Source organism: Paramisgurnus dabryanus, chromosome 2, assembly GCF_030506205.2.
Source record: "Paramisgurnus dabryanus chromosome 2, PD_genome_1.1, whole genome shotgun sequence".
NCBI classification, from domain to species: Eukaryota; Metazoa; Chordata; class Actinopteri; order Cypriniformes; family Cobitidae; genus Paramisgurnus; species Paramisgurnus dabryanus.
In genome coordinates, this window is record NC_133338.1 from 51,120,073 (window position 1) to 51,138,362 (window position 18,290).

An 18,290-nucleotide genomic window follows, 5' to 3' on the forward strand; every position below is an offset into this window, starting at 1 on the left:
TAAGCAAATATTACACACTAGTCAATATTACAAGTTGTCTTAAAACCAATACCCAATGCATATTCTTTTTTGATCCACTTTAAATGTTGACTAGTATATAGACATAGATAGTTTCATCGGACGCACATGCCGTGACGCAATACGTGTCTGGTCCGAACTTTACTTCTGGTTTCAGTTTTTTAATGGTCTGAGTAGTTGCTGAACTAAACTCTTGAACAAATACCTCGTCGAAAAAAAACAAATGTTTTGGTTTCCTAGGTAATCTCTGTGTTGTTTATTTTGCTTGATATATAAATGTTTAAAGTACTTTTTGTTATTTATTCTTAGCGGAGTTTACCAGAAGTTACGTGTTGACCACGAAAGCCGCTTATTTATGTTGTTACTGCTGAAACCATCTATATCAGAGGTCTGTAACTTTTTAGGCCAAGGACCCCTTAATGGATAGAGAAGAGGAGCAATAACCCCAACACTATAAAAAGTGTAAGTTGGATTAACTTAAAAAATGACTCCCCAAATTTCAACTTAAATTTTCTCACTTTAAGTGAAAATTTTAAGTTTATAAAGCTTAACATTTTTTAAGTGTTATCAATGGAAGTAAGTAATCTTTGTAAGTAGAGCCAACTTTCACTTTTTACTGTGTACCTGTATCAAATTAATACCATATTTCTTATTATTTATAACACAACAAGTTGTTATGATGGTTGCGTTTCAAAGATATTAAAATAATAATTACATAACAATAACATTTTAATTTAACTGAATAGATTTTATTGTGTTAACGTTATGCTCTTCAACATCGGTTTAATTTTTTTTTATTAACCTATTTTTGTTTAATGCCTAATTTCATTTGTCAAAAAAAAGTTATTTTGCATTTAAAAAATATTTTGAGGACCCCTGTAATACCACCATGGACCATGGTGCCCGAACCCCCTGTTGAAGACCCACACTGTAAAATTTCTTGTTGCACTTAAATGTTTAAGTTTTAACAACTTGAATCAATGAGTCATTTCAAGTTTTTTGACTAGTTAGAAGTTGCTAAATTTAAAAAAAAAATAAAGTTGTAAGAACTTAAGCACATTTAACTACTTTTTTATTTATACCAACTCCTCGCTAGTCAAGAAACTTGAAATGACTTGTTAATTCAAGTTGTATAAACTTAAAAATGTAAGTGCAAGTGGGATATTTTACAGTGCGTGTTTTATATTTAAATGTTTTTAAAGTTATACATAAATTTGTACTTAGTCAAAACATTGATATCATATCTATTTTTATCAAAATGACAACTAAAAGTTCGCACAAAGTGTGAATTACTACAAATACAGTACACTGTAAAAAATTCTTTGCTGCCTTCATTTTTTTATTGTTAAATCAACTCAGATTTACAAGTCATTTCAACTTACTATTATTTATCTTGACAAGAGAAGAGTACACTGCAAAAAATTATTTTCAAGAAAAAAAATCTTAGTATTTTTGTCTTGTTTTTAGTAAAAATATCTAAAAATTCTTTAATAAAGATGCTTTTTCTTGATGAGCAAAACGACCCAAGAAAATAAGTTTAGTTTTTAGACCAAAAATATCAAATTTAAGTGATTTTGTGCATAAAACAAGCAAAATAATCTGTCTATGGGGTTGACTTTTTACAACTATATTTTATAAGTTATAACAACTCCTCTCTAGCCAAGATAAATAATAGTAAGTTTAAATGACTTGTAAATCTGAGTTGATTCAACAAAAAAATAAGGCAGCAAAGAATTTTTTACACTGCTGTACTAATGAAATGATGGAATGATGTTTCTTTCATTAGCGTCTAGTGTCGGGGAAGATTTACTTTGGAGATGGGAGCACAAAGCGTGTTTGAGCATTCTGAGATTATTAACATAATTGGGATTACTGGCGATGAAGCTCTCCTGAGTTGTTTTCTTAATAAACACATTGTGAGCTCTATTATGGGCCGTAACGTTAGATGATCGAACCCCTGCGGTGCAGCAGCGCTCATCTGCCGAGGTCCCAGCATCCTGCGGACCGTGGCCCGGGAGCAGTGCTAACCTGATTAGCGGCACGTATCGCTCCTCTGCTTTGTGTGTGTGCTCGTTGCGTTTTGTCACTGACCCAGGCAGAAGTTCAAATAGGATTACGTCTCCGTGAACAGAAAGAAGCACAAGATTGTTTCTCAATGGCTGTTCAACAATCGCATAGCACAGCTAAAATGAGTGAGATGATAATGAGTAGTGTTGGGGAGGGACTAACAACAAGGTGCATTGCCACTAACTTAACAGCATTCTTTCAGCGCCGTGTAGCTTTACAGTAGGGGAGAACATTTTCAGGAAAAACTCATTTTAAAAGATAATGTTTTAGACAGAGATATATTTTTGCTGTGGTCAGTAACTCACAAGTGTGGTCTATCAATACCAGGTGGAATTTTGAAAAAATGTAAAAAGACTTCAGTGTATTTCACTTTGAACATAAGTAGCGCACTATTAGCTTTGACCCTGTCAGCAGGGACGAAAGTAACACACACACTGTAAAAAATACTTTGCTGCCTTAAATTTTTTTGTTTAATCAACTCAGATTTACAAGTCATGTCAACAGAGATAAGTTGTCAAAACATATAAAATAGGACTGTCAAATCGCGATTAATCGCATCCAACATAAAAGTTTGTGTTTACATAGCATATGTGTGTGTACTGTGTATAAATATTATGTATATATAAATACACACACATTCATGTATATATTTAAGAAATATTTGCATTTAAATACTGTATATACATTTCTATAATTTATATTATATATAAATATTTAATATATAAATATAAAAAAATTTTCTTAAATATATACATGATTGGGTGTGTTTTTATATATAAATAATAATTATACACAGTACACACACATATGTTATGTAAACACAAACTTTTATTTTGGATGCGATTAATCGCGATTAATCTTTTGACAGCCCCAATATAAAATAAAGTTGAGAAAAGTCAACTTAATTTTATAAGTTATAACAACTCACCTGTAGTTATAACAACTCATCTCTAGTCAAGATAAATAATAGTAAGTTGAAATGACTTGTAAATCCAAGTTGATTAAACAAAAAAATTTAAGGCAGCAAAGTATTTTTTACAGTGCAGGTGGGTCAAAAGAAACACAACAAAACAAGATAGATTTTTGTGTTACACTTGTTTTTAGTAAATATACATGACTGTGACCTTGTTTATATGTAACTGCAAACATATTTTGTAATTTATCTTTGTAAAAAATAATGAAATTACATTAAGTTTTATTAAATGTTTCAAAAGCAACAGACAGTACAAACTTAAAATGTTGAGAATAAAACATTTTTTCAACAGTTTCAACACTACGAAAATGAAATTAAATCAAATTAGAATAATATCAAAGTTCAACATATACAACAGTATTAGCAGCGGGACAAAAGTAACAACTTTCGTCCCGACAGGATCTCCTCACATTTAAGCACGATTTAATTTTATTTTGAAAAACACTGAGAAGTCAAACTTCAGGATGTGTAACGTAACTAAATAATCTGTAGATTGATCAGTATTGTAACACACAAAACGAGAAACACAACGCGTTATAAGAACAAAATGACTGCTTTAGGGATTCACTTATAATGGTTGAAAACACTTTTCTGAATATACATGGGAAACGGTGAGTAAATAACACGATATTTGTCAAGTCTGTCAAGGGTTTGCTTGCTAAAAATGCTGTCATAGTTTGGGATGCAAATGTTATCAGGGCTCGGAGAAAAAAATCACTTTGTTACTTTCGTCCCACGTTACTTTTGCCCCGGTTCTCCCCTACAAAACGACTTTTTCGAAATATTAGCGTAGCATCGCGAAACATTGTGTTGCTGTTTTTTACGTAATCTACAATAATCATTAAATCAGCTAGCTAGCTGTACTCTCTCTCAAACAAAATGTTTTTTCATACGAGTCTGTCTGTTCAGATCAAAAAACTGATTCACTGATTCAAATGGAGCAATGCAATTTAGTGAATTGTTTTTTTTATGCTAAAATGTCATTCATTTGAATTTACTTGTGAAATATTTAGTTAATCTGCAGTTGTCAGTTTGTTTTTGACTTGGATATATAGATATAAATGATTCCTGTAGCTCAGTTGGTAGGGCATTGTGCGAAAGGTCATAGGTTAGAATCCCACGGGACACACATGCTGATCAAATGTAAACCTTTAATGCAGTGTAAGTCGCAGGATTGAAGTCTCTGTCAAATGCATGTAAATGTAATGTAGATAAGGTTGTTTATAGATTATATAGATATAATTTTTGTTTATTAGACCATCATACATTTCCAGGCTGGTTTATGCTGGTTACCAGCAAGCATACTTGTCAAGCAGCGTGGAGATTCTGATGGGCTGAAAAAAATGGTTCAGACAGTAAAGTATTTTACATTGTAAGAATTAAATATACTTATATTAAATATACAATATAGTTTTAAATATAATTAGTTTTAATTATTTCTTTAAAGGGATAGTCACCAAAAAATTAAAATTCTGTCATTGTTTACTCACCCTCGTGTTGTTTTAGACCTAATGAATTTTTCCGGATGAAAACAAAAGAAGAAATTTTAATAAATGATAGCTGATGGAAGCCATTGACTTCCATAGTAGGATAAACAAATACTATGGAAATATTTAGATTAATGATTATGAAGATATTTTGATATTTTAATGAAGTACAGAGTTCCCATTAAATTCCATTAAAAAAAAATTGAATTTGGAAGTCAATGGTTTCCACTGGCTGTGTGCTTATCATCATTTATCCAAAAAAAAATTTATTCATCAGAATTCATACAGGCCTAGGGTGAGTAAATTAAGACAGAAGTTTCATTTTTGGATAAACTATCCCTTTAAATAGCATCAGCATAGTTCAGTACTTTTTTGAGTTGTGTAGTTACTAGCGGGTAGCTTTGATGTAATTTAAATAATATTCCTTGTATCTTGTAAAGGTCCAAATTCAAAGTGATAATGAGCCTATCCGATGTGCTTCTGCCATTCTTAAACACGTTTAAATAGACAAGAGTGGGAATTGATCAGCAGAAAAACACCCAGAAAGGGCGCCACAGAAAAAGAAAGAAAGATCAAACCTTCATGCCCTGTTATGGCTCATAAAGGGCACATCACAGGAGGAACACAGTGAGGGACGGTGTCATTATCTCAGATAGTCGAGATGAGGCCCTTGCACGCTTTGAGTGAAAATAAATATGCACATTCCCATGCCGAACAATACCCACAGCTCAATGCTAGCAGAAAAGACACAGCTTACAGCTGTCAGACCGTTTTATTACATAACTCGCACTGTACGGCAACAGTTGGCAGAGGTAAGCATGGCTTACTCTTATAGAGTCGCAAAGGCTTGTAACATGCTCATAATACCAGATAAGGAAAAATCACAATTAACTCTTTCGCCGCCATTGACGAGATATCTCGTCAATCAAGAGAAAACGCTTCCCTGCCAATGAGGAGATTTTCCGTCTTTCCGCAATACTGCTATTATCCACCAGGTGGCCCTTCCGCAACTTTTTACCCGGAAGTATTGCCCTATGGCAAGCGGCTGCATGTCCGTGTCCGTTTTAAAGATCGCTCTGAATGGGATCTCTATGAAAAGTCAGTCACAAAAATTGAATTATCTCTGCTTTTTGATCAAAATGTGGTGTTTTTGCAGAAACCTACCCATATTCAAAAGCTGATTACAAAATAACCACTTTTGTAAGAATGTAGGATGAAACGTTTTTTTTTTTTTTTTTTTTTTTTTTTGAAAGCAGAGGGTCTGTTTTTTCGTTTGGTATATTGTATGTTTATATATTTAAAGAAGAACATTATCTGGAAGGCATTAAACTTTGGTGAAAATCATGAAAAACGCTGGCGCTGGCTGGCAACTTTTTTTAAAAACGCTGGCGGTGAAAGAGTTAAGATCTATTTAATATCTCAATTGTTTCTCTTAGGCCATAAATGCTTTGCTTAAGTCTTTTGTTCTTGTAGCTTAGTTGGTAGAGCAACAAAGTTCATGAGTTCGATCCCGTAAAAAACATTTTTTTTTGCATGCACTGCAAGTCACTTTAGACAAAGTTAATACTCAAATGAAACATAACTGAGCTCTGCATTCCTTTTTCAGAGGTTTCAAAGAAAACCAGCTGGACAATACATTTTCCTCTAGGACAATATCAACAAAGCATGAATTGTTTATAAGAAATTAGGCATATAATTGCTATTAGGGTTTACAAGAAACCTACAGCTAATATAGACTTCCATTTAAACACATCTGTCGTAAGGTAAATAATCCAGCAAGCTGCAGAACACAGAATCGTGGTAATTAAATCAATAGCTTGAGCCCACAGCCCCGGGCGTAGATTTAAAACGGTCACACCTAATCGACGCATCCTGAATGGATCTTCCCTAGTCAGTTAGAAGGTGGGTCTGTGAGTACATTAACCATCTTTCATTCTTATCAAGAGCACCTGTACTCTGGCATATGACTCATGTAGTAGTAAAGCAAACACAAGTCTTTTTAATGTTTGTTATGCTTTGTGTATAGGAAAAACTTTTCTCCACACTAAGCAAACTTCCTTTTTACACAAAGCAGGGTAATTCCCTTTAACTCCCCGGTATTATTTATTTAAAATAATAACATTGTTTTATTTTTATCCTATGCTTCCTATGCATTAGAAAGTTGAAAGAAGATCATCGAGACGATGATTAAATGTGTCTGCTTTATATTTCTCCTATGCACTCTCAGAAATAAAGGTACAGGAAGGTACAAAAGTTGCCACTAGGACAGTAACTTTTCAAAAAGTTAAAACTTTTTGGTTTTGGCTCAATCATTAAAAAAATATTTGAGTTCGATTAATTCTATTTTTACACAACCAACACACACATCTCTGCTACAAACGACTATTTGAAGTTTGTTTCTAGTACTTACAATTCTTGGACAATGACACCAAACATGACAAATGAAAAGTGCATATGTAACAACTTACCCCATAGGTGGGATTAATTGTAACAGACAGGGGGTTAGTTGTAACACTTGCTAAAAATTAAGTTTGCAGGCAAATATTTTAATACTATTTTGTCTACTTCGTAAGGGATAATCCACGGCCAGCCATGCATTAAAGGGTTTTAATGCACGACGTAGAGGCGAAGAACCACCCGACGCGTAGCGGAGGTGCGGAGGTGCTCTGCGAAGTGCATTAAAACCCTTTAATGCATGGCTAGCCGTGGATTATCCCGCTTATACCTTGGTTATTTGCCAAGTTAAAGCTGTAATTAATGTTTACAGTGTAATTTTAACCGACAGGTAAAAAATGACGGTCATCTTCTTAAGTTAAGGCTCGCACTCCGTCCGCTTTAAATAAAGTAGTGCCATTGTATTGCATTTATTTAAATGAATTATCATATTTATTTAAACTCATTAAATAATTTATGAATGACAGCCAACACTGACAGTGACAAGGCAATCTTTATTTGAACTAATCATTTATTTAAATGAATTATGTAAAGTGTGAAATAAAACCGACGTCTCTAACCACGATTACTATATAAGGACACATTACATTTATTGAAATGGATTAAATTAAATGAAAACAAAAATCAAACAGTTGGAAATCTCTCTCTCGCTGCAAGTGTAACTGTGTTACTATGGTTACCAATGTTTATAGTAGTGGATTAATTTCTAACTTTAATCAAACTGACTGGAACTACCTGTGCGTTAAACGGTTTTAATGCACACCTTCCAGCCAATCAGAATCGAGTATTTAAACAGACCATGGTATAAAAGTAGATATTGTTTATATATCTGTTTATGATAGACAGGTATCCACACTGCATTCATTCATCCAGCCCTTTTCTAACAATGGTTCAATTATAAATGGATACAAATGTCTAAATATGTGAGAAAACGCAGCACAATTATGACAAAACTTTTTTATGTGACACATTCTGTAAAAACCATAGTAAAGTCTCAAAATCAAATATTGAGATAATGAAAATCAAAGTCTGGTTTTAGCCATTAATTTCATTATTATTTTAATCTTTGACATGACCTTATTCAGTCAATATTAAAGATGTAAACAAAAATAAATTTTGATTAATTTTGTTGGCAATCATTAGTCTGTAGCCTATTTAAAACAAAGGCAAGAATTATGCTAATGTTAGCGGTTTTCATATCATTTTTGCTGATGGGGTTAGTTGTAACACAGCGTTACAACTAACCCCGCACGGTGGAAATATTTTTAATAAGAGCTGCAGACATATTTCAAAATTATGCTATGTTTAAGTCAACAAGACACTGGGCCCTATTTTAACGATCTGAAACGCAAGTGCAAAGCGCAACGCGCAAGTGACTTTGTGGGCAGGTCTTGGGCGCTGTTGCTATTTTCCCGGTGGGAGAAATAACTCTTGCGCCGGGCGTTAATCAATAAGGGGTTGGTCTTTAGTAGGTTTATTATTCATAGGTGTGGTTTGGGCGTAACGTCAAATAAACCAATCAGAACGCTATCCAACATTTCCTTTAAACGCAAGGGCGCAAGTTCCATGGCGGGTTGCTATTATTACGACGGATTTACCAGGCGTACGCCAGGAGCAGTTTACAGCCGAGGAGACCCACGTTCTTGTAAGAGCAGTCAAAGACAGAGAAGTTGTTTTGTATGGGGATAGGAGAAACCCGCCCAAATCAGCGTAGGTTAAACAGGCGTGAGAGGAAATAGCCACAGTCTCATCAGCTGGCATCCCCATCGTTGCGCCAAGCACTACAATGATGTCAGGAGACGGGGAATCCCAAGCTTGCCAGCATAAATCGGGCACGCCGTGTAACGGGAGGTGGATCTGCCTCAGGACCTGACGCCAGCAGAGGACATCGCTGCGTCCACCCTCACCACTGAAAGGGTTTGGGGGCTTTGAAATCGGACCCAAGAAACGCAAGCAAGGTCCAACTCCAAAGTACTCTTACAAATCAAGTTCATATACATTAAGGTTTCTTATGAAAACATTTTAATTATTATTTACATAAAATAAACGTAATACAGCCACACAACAAACTTATGAAAATATTTTAATCGTTATTTGCATGAGAATTTTTTAACGCAGCCACACAATAAATAAAAACTATCACCACAATGCTCACCACTATGATTTCCCTTATCTCGTGTATTAATATTTTTAAGTGTAACAATTTATGATTTGCAAAAATAACTGTTGCATCTAGATTAGATGCAAAGTGTGTGCGCGTTGTGCACGCTATACATTATGGTCAAGCATGCGCCCTTAAAATAGCATAATGAACAACGCGCAACGCGCCACTGACTTTAAACTTTTTTTTCTGGTCAGTGGCGCAATTGTTTTTTGAAACTGCAAAATAGCATCAGGGATTGTTTGCGCCAGATCACGGCTCTTTTTTGGCGCTGGACCGCCCAGGGAGAGCAAGTTCATCCCCTAGTTTGCGGACGTGCGTCTGTGGAGGGAAAAACCCGCTGTGCGCCGGTGCAAAATACGAATGATACATGCATCACTGACAAAGTCAATTGCGCTGGGTGCAAGATAGGGCCCACTGCTTTAGATGACATAACATTGGTTTTGGTATCTTACACACCCAACTCAGAAACCGAAAAAAACATATGATGAAAAAATGTACCTACATGCCACACTCGTTCAGCAATAACTCTAGGGAAAAATATTATACCTTTCCATACATTTGAAAACAATACCGAAAAAACAAGTCGCTCAACCCTGTGCAACAAAGTAAATGGTCCGTGTTACAACTAACCCCGCTTTAGCACACCCCTACACTTTTGTACCTAAAAGGTGCGTAATGGCACCTCAAAGGTACCAATCTGTACCAAAATGGAACACATTAGGACCTTTTTAAACTTTTGTACCCTTTATTCTGATAGTGTGGGAGTGGGATTGTAGCCAGCGCAATTCCTGGTGCTTTTTCAAGATATTCAAATACTTTAATAAGTTAATAACCTATCAAGGAACAGTTTTGGCTTCTTCGGGCTGCCAAGGCAAAGCTCATGCAAAATTATGCAAATGACCTGCCCAGAACGTGCCACAACTGCATCAACATTTTTATGAAAGGTCAAACTAAAGCTGTTTCTTTTTTTTCCTCTCCACCTTCGTTATGCCTGGGGGGTAGTTGTAGTGCATTTCCTCACCCATGCAATAAAATCCCTCAAAATTTATATAATGAAAAAGCACATAGTTCGTTCATAACAGCATGTGTCCGGTCGGAGATCATCTCTCATGTCACAGGACAGGTGGTGCCTTGTAAAATTTTTATTGATCAATGTGAGAATCTCTGGTTTTGTTTTTTTATATATATATATTTTTCTTCAGTTTTGAAATGTTGGTTATTTCCCCATCCTCCGAAGTTAAAGCAATGAGTGAAGTGATATAAATACGAGGAGACTCTTGAAATATTGGGGGCCGCAGACGGAGAGCTATGAAGATTTATCAGGTCACCTGGGGCACGCTGACAGCCTTTGAACAGGACATTGAAATGGTTGTTGGGAGAAGAAGCAGGTGATAACGCTCTCCAGCCCCCTCTCTCAGCATGCTCATATTGTGTGTGTGTATGTGTGTGTGTGCCAGAATGCAAGTGCTCTTTGTATGTGCACCTCAAGACAGGAAAAAAGAGGGTTACAGGGGCATTCAGAAGCAAATGAGCAGAGGACTTGCGTCCAGAGATTGCCAGAGAGAAATAGCAATGCGGTAATCCTTAAAGCAAGAGCGAGGCAGGCATGGGTTGCCTGTGAACTTATATTTTAAAGTTCGTATACATGATATACACTGTAAAAAGATGGATCAACTTAAAAAATTATTTCAATTGTTTACACCTAAAAAAAGTTTTTTCAACTTAAAAATTCTCTTTTTTCTTTCACTATAGGTGAAAAATTTCAGTTTTTTAAAAATACGTTTTAAAATAAAACTTTCCTCATCAAGTGTTTACTCACCCTTATCAAGTGTTGTTTTGGGTTTTTTGGTTTCAATGGGAGTGGATTGTGGCCACCTCTTTACAAGACAGTATAAAACAAAAAAGTTATAAAAACGTATGTCATATTTCCTGAAGTGTCCTGAAGTTATTCAAATAGGTTTGCTGGAAGTTTCGACCTGTTCCTCTCTTATAGTGCGTGTTCTTCTTGTGCCATTTATGCAGTTAAAGGATATTTACTTTAAGCAATGCACTTAATGGCTGAAAAAACAGTGAGATCCACAACACGAGAGATGAGGGGTAAACTGTGATGTTTGCATTAATTGTAGTTTTTCACCAAACCCATTTGTTTGCTGTCAAAACACTTATATAGACGGTTTCACCAGACTGGCGAGCATTGACGCAATTACGCGTCTGAGCGGAACTTAACTTTCCGTCTCTGTTTGTTTAATGGTCTGACTAGTTGCTAAATTGCTAGATTGTATACAGTTCATTATATAATACACATTTGACACAGTAACGTTAGCTAAGTGTAGTTTTTAATACGCTTTAGCTATGATTTAAAATAATATAATCTACTTTTTGTTTATTATTTTTTTATTATCAGAAATAAACTACTCTAAAAGGACTTTGTTGTTCTTGATTCTAAGCGGAGTTTACCGGAAGTTACGTGTGTTTTCTACGAAAGCCATTTGTTTATGTTTTTACTGCTGATACCATCATTTGAAGACTTGAAGAGACATGATCCATTCCCATTGAAACCATAAAACCCAAAATAAGACTTGTGTTTTGGTAAAGAAAAAAATGAAAGCCTAATTTGGGTTTAAACAACATGGGGGTGAGTTAATAATGTAAACCGTTTCATTTTGGGGTGAACTAACCCTTTAAATGAGCTCATACTATAGGAGTGAAAAAACACAAATGACTCTTTAATATCTGAATAATATTCCTAAGGGTGTTTTCACACCTAGTTCGTTTGAGGCCTCCAAACGCTCTCGGAGCAGTTCAGGGTGTATATGTAAACAAGCCAAGTGATCTCAGACCCCCCTTAAAGGACCCAAAAAGAACCGAACTCAGACCACGTCCGGAGGTGGGGTCTAAGTTCTTATGAAGTTGTGATGTGAAGAAGAAAGGGTCTGAGATCACTTCAGTTCTGAAGAGGACCCAAAAAAGAACTGGGTCCTCTTTTGAGTCCACTTTATTGTGAACACCAAAAGGACTGAGGTGACATTTGGCTAGTTCCTTTTCTGGTTCACGTTAAGTGAACTGGGTTTGGTTCTTTTAAAATGAACTATATGTGAAAACGCCCTAAGATGGGGTTTCCTCCAAACATGAAGCGAATTTCGCAAAAAAATATAAACAAATGCGAATTAAGGTGCGTTTACAAGTTGTTTAAGCGAATGACTGTAGTATTGGTCACCTAGGACAGTAAACAAGGCATGATGTTTTAGAGGAACCTGAAAGAGACCATCAACAGAAACAAGATGTTCAGTCAAGTGGGTTTAATGTTCATTACATCAGAATTTATTTGCCAAATGCCTTTCCATCTCCCATTATTTGCATGTACTTTTTTTGCAAAACCACCTCAAACTATAGCATAAAAACTTTTTTGCAAATTAAGGGAGTTTTATTTGAAATTTGCGATTTCCATGACTCGTTTCTGATGCATTAATTCAAAATGCTTTAAATTAGAAGTGTCCCTTTTCTCTTACATTTGAATTTAGGACAAAATCTCAATAATGTCTCATATTTGCTAAAATATCAGGTCAGAGATTTCATGAACTCAAACATTCCCGGCATGTGAAAACCCAGCTAAAGTCTTTTTTGTGACATATAATAATCCAACATTATGTAATGAACATTTTGTGAAAATATCACCTTGATATCTTTAATATTATTGAGTGAGTAAGATCATGTCAAAGATTCAAATGAATGACTAAAATCAAACTTTGATGCTCCTAATCTCAAAGATTAGATTATGAGACTAGGGCTGTGACGATACATCCCCCATTAAAAAGACCTGCCTTATATCGATTCTGAATCCCAAGGCTCTGATTCTGTGTTTCATGCTACATCAGTAGGAAGTCCTTATCAATATAAAATCACTATTAGTTTGAGTCGTTAAAAAATTTAAAAAATTTAAAAAAGCAACACTCATCAAACACAATCATTCAAAATATTTTTATTATCATGAAAATACCTGAAACAATGTGAAGAACAGCGATATAAATATTCCTATAGACATTTCCTGGAATAGCGTTTGTAATGCTACTGATTTTGTGGCACTAATGGCATTTCTACACGAGAGCGCCCTCTGGCTTTTGGATGTGGCGGCATTTCACCGTAATTCATTCAAATTCATTCATTGAGAAAATGCGCATTTGCACGATTAATCGTCACAGCCCTATATGAGTTTTGAACCTGTTTTTCAAAGCTATCTCACAAGAATTTGTACATATTTTACGAGTTGGCTAATTCGTATTAATTCATACGGCCACATTTGTAAGTTTTTATATGATTTGCTTTGACCCCTGTGACGTTGGGGCTAGGTGCAGGGTTAGGGGTTAGGTTCTGTTGTTGTTCTTTTCTTGATCGTACGTTTTTGCACAATTAAAGGCGCAAAAGAGGATGTTTTTCGCCGACTGAGAATCCAACAACGGTTACTGAGTTTTTTAAATGCATGCATAAGAACAGCCTCCCTCCTTCACAGCTCATTTCTAGGGAACGCCTTCCAAAACTCGTGCACGAATATTTGAACACGAGTGTTTGTTTACCACCGGCATATGCTGTGTCGCGTGACTCGCGTCAGTGGATTCATTATGTGAAATGATTTGATAATAAACAAATAACCCCGGATTTCCACCGACTGCGGAGCAGCTGCAGATCAGCTCCGCTGCGTTACGGCTCCGCACTCCGCCGTCCGTCAATACCCACCAGATCCGTATTTGTTGCAGAGCGGCTGCGTGCTGAAGTGACGAGGACCCATGAGGTCTCGCTAATTCACGTGAAGATCGCGCGATACCTAGTTCTGTCTCTGCCCATTATTCCGTTGAATTATGACGTTTTTACAAATCAGCCCAGATCACAACACGAGAACTCACGTAGACAGAGCAGTACATCATATCCATCCAAAATTCAAAAAATAAGAAGGCTGCTAAAACATTTATTTATGCTCTATCTTTAATGTATTTATTTGAAACTCCCACTGGCTCTGTTCTTGTCTATTATTTGTTGTTTCTGTATTAATGACTTTATTTGTGTGTGTTTGTAATGTTTGTATTGCAAATATTTAATTAAAAAAAACACGAGTTCTCGCGTATTCAGGTATGATCACGCGATAAAGTCATGGCTCCGCCCTGCGGAGCTGTCCGGCATCCGTCAAAAATAGAAGCTCTGCGTATTTGTGCCGGAGGGCTGCGGATGGCCGGAGCTGTGACGGATTCAGAGCGCAGTCAGTGGAAATACACACATTGACTTGAATGGAAACCGATTGACTCCGCCGCCGTTCCGCAACGGATCCACAGCCGTTCCGCAGTCGGTGGAAATCCGGGGTAAGACGTTAAAACGTTAGATCAGTCGACGCTACTCCCATTTTAACTAGCATGTAGCAGACTGGTCACTGCCTTACAACTACAGTACATGAACAACGTCAATATACTTGAATAACGATACAACAATAATTATTCCCCAAAGAAAGAATAATCACTGTTACCTGTCGGGAAGAATTTTGCGAACTGCGCGTCTGTCTTGACACCTCTCTGTTCCTTCATTGCTCTCCAGCGTTGAAATGTTTCTCCAATAACGACTCTGTTTACATTACGTTCTTCTGACAATTTTCTCCTATTCCCAGCGGCTTAAAAAAGTCTTTCTTTTGCATGCTCCTTAGAGTTTCTTCTCTACCGTGGTGCAAATTCGAGGAGGAAAGCAGGATCGACAATGAAAACAAAACGAAAATTAAGACGGAGTTTAGTTACTGGAGCGCGCACGTCTCTCACAAGGATCGTAATGGCAGTGATTGACAAGCCAGAGGGCCAATCGCTTATGCGATGACCGCATGAGCAATTGGCTGATGTTTTTAAGGCCCTATCTTGTGTACAGATGACGTATATTAATATTATTACTTTCAGTGCAGCTAATAAATAGTCTTTTATCATTTAGTAAAGACAGTTTCAAGTAATATTGCAAAAATGTATAAAACAAACATCCTCTTTTGCACCTTTAACTTCTTATGAATTCATACGAATTAGCCAACTCGTAAAATATGTACGAATTCCCGTGAGATCAGGCTGTTTTTTTTACAGGCAGGGTCACATTTTTCTTTAAAATTATTCCACGACCAAATTATTTGAGTTATGCTGTCCCCCTTTATTTTTATAGCTCTATACTTTTACTGTATATGCACAATTATTTTATTTGTTTCTTATTTGTATTAATCTGAAACTATTTTATCTGAAATATCAAACTGATACTTAACCAAAACACAGAGAAGTCTCCTCGGGTATAAAGGTGGAAGAGGCTAGTAGAGTTGAAATAGGGGCAGTAATTCAGACTGAGAAATTTTGTCCAAACATCGACTCGAGTGATGAAAGTGATCAGATTCTGATGGTTTAAAATGTGGTTTGACATCTAATCTAATAAAGGTCTTAAACATGCCCGTTTGTCAATGGTTTTAGAAAATAATATAATGCCCGGCATGCCCAACGATATTTAACAAATTGCAATACACTGAAAACTTAAAATGCAAATGGGATTTCGATTTAAGGCCACTGTGGCATTGTCGGGGTGACTGAAAAACAAGATGGATGACACAATTCCTCCGTTCTAATTGGCTTTGAATGTTCTAATCCTCCATCTGCCCCTTTCTGAGGTGACAACGTAAACAACATTCCCCGAGGAAAGTGAACAGTGGCGACTCTGACTGAGAGAAAGAGTCTGCCTGATCAATCAGCCGGCATTCGGCCTCTTTAGCACATGTGTAAATACGGTCCGTGTGAGACTCGTTTATGTGTCCATATTTGACCGTGATATCAAATTAAATCAGCATGCTCCTTTGGCAGCATCCTCTGAGGAGAGGAAATGTTGAGCTTTTGTCCACTATGTTTGGTCCTCGCAGGGCCCTAAGGGGCCAGTTCCCCTATTATCCCTGAGGTTTTCTCCTCATCTCAATGCCCTTGGCTTCAGTGCGCGCGAAGGCCCGACCCAGGCCACCCCTACATCGCATCGGAACCCTGTTTCTCTCTTTTGCGGATCACTAAACAGGACAATCACTCTATCCATCTTTTCATGGGCTATTGTGGTGGCACCCTGGCTTCAGAAAGGGGTCCTTTTCAGCGGGGAACATTTTTTCTCCTGCCCGATCTTTCCTTTCCTTTTGATGGGTTTGCTTGGAAGTGGGTGGGGATGATTTTGATGGTGTTAAAGAGCCTCCCCCAAAAGACGTGCCTGCTATTGCGAGGCCTCTGTCCCTTTTTTGGGGGGACATCTCAAGTATATGAAGAGAAGTCAGGACTTCAAAGCTGAAGATGGACTCGGGGTGACAGTGACCTCCCCCAACCCAAGCATTCAGGGCAAGATCAGAGGTCAGACAGTGAGGACAAATGGTGATACATTTGCTTGCAGGCCTGTACAGATCATTTAGTCAACATTTCACTCAATGTCCACACACTTGTGTTGATGCAATACTTTAACGCATTAAAAGAAATCTAAGTCACTTAGAAACAATCGATCATGACTAAACATAGCATTTATTTTGACATGCAGCATATTTCCTATGGATTATAACTTTGACAAATAGCATTTTTAACCATACACTGTTTGCAAGTGAGATTAGGCGAATTAGGCGTATTGTATTTGTATGCGACAACGTTATTAGCATTCCCAATATAGAATTGTAAGATAAATGGGCGAAAGCAAAGTACCGCTTTCACAAATCAGGAATTCTTTGAAAAGATTCTCAAATCCTAATCTCATGGGCAAGCATTCGCACTAGAACACATTGTGATCTGGTGACTGAAGAACAAGGGACACTCTGGACTGCAAGGTGACCCCGCGTGGCCCTGTCAACACCCACCCAGCAAATTACAGGCCTAAGTCATACAATTATGCATATACTAGCATGAATTCCTCTTTCGATCGGACTATGTCACAGATGAAATTCGGGTGGCTGTATGTCGTACATTAATGCAAGTTTTTGGCCCTTGAACTAACAGATACTTCGGGTGTCAAATAGTGGCCATCGGATAATGCTGCTTCTATGTATGCGCAACGCCATATCTCCAGAGACCAAGGGTTCGAGGACCTTATCATCTTACACAGACTGGCTTTGTTAGGATGATCAGACGTCTGGTTGACGCTTGCTGCACTTACATAACAACCCCAAATTATCTATCGCTGTGACATTCTGTTGTTCATTTATTAGTCAACAACATGCAATGCAAATAAAGTTTAAAATACTAATAAATGCTAAAAAGGTTGTGAAAGGACCTAAATTTTGTTATAAAGGCAACTTTTAGGTCTTTTGAGGGCGAGGGGCCCGGGTTCTACCTCCTGCAAGGGTTTTGGGGAATCCATTTGGCACTACATTCATCTTCTTCACCATTAAAGGAATAAAAGGTAGCCACTGGGCAAGAGCAAAGGAACGGATCCCATCACAAAAAGTTTTTTTGTGGGGGGGGGGTCAGAGACCACAGGACTCTTCATCCGATTCGATTCTTGAAATTCTGTGAGTTTGGTTGAAACACTGCGAAGAGGTTCTGAGGTTGAGAGAGTTAGTGTTAGATAGCAGAACTTGAGGACGCTTGTGGATGTGTTATATCATCGCACTTACTTAGCAGAAAAATAGGGAAATGCTTTGTCCTTCCGTTTAGCAGCAAGAAAAACAGATGAGTCAGAAATCAGCTGTGAAAGAACTGCTGGGGTCTGAAAATACTATATTATATCTGTGTGTTGCTATCTGATACTCGATGCACAGCGCTGTACTGTACCTGTTTAGTTGTTTTTTCTTGATAGAGTTGTAATTTGTCATGGTCACCGGGTGGGTGATTTATTATTTCAGAGACATCTCAGGTCAGGGCTTGGTCAAAGGCCTTGTGAACAAAGTCCAAAGCATTTACTTTGGCTTCAAAACTGATTCTGAAAACTCAAGAACAGTACTCTAAAACTAGCTTTCGTGTAAAGCTGCTTTGAAACGTAACCTTGTAAATAAATTTGACTCGATGCAGTAGAAAGTCATTTTTGTACATATGTTGCATGGCATTCAGATATTTCATTAAAATTTTTGTTTATCATCTCAGAAGTTGTCCTAAAACGAAGCATCCCAGTTTCACGAAAT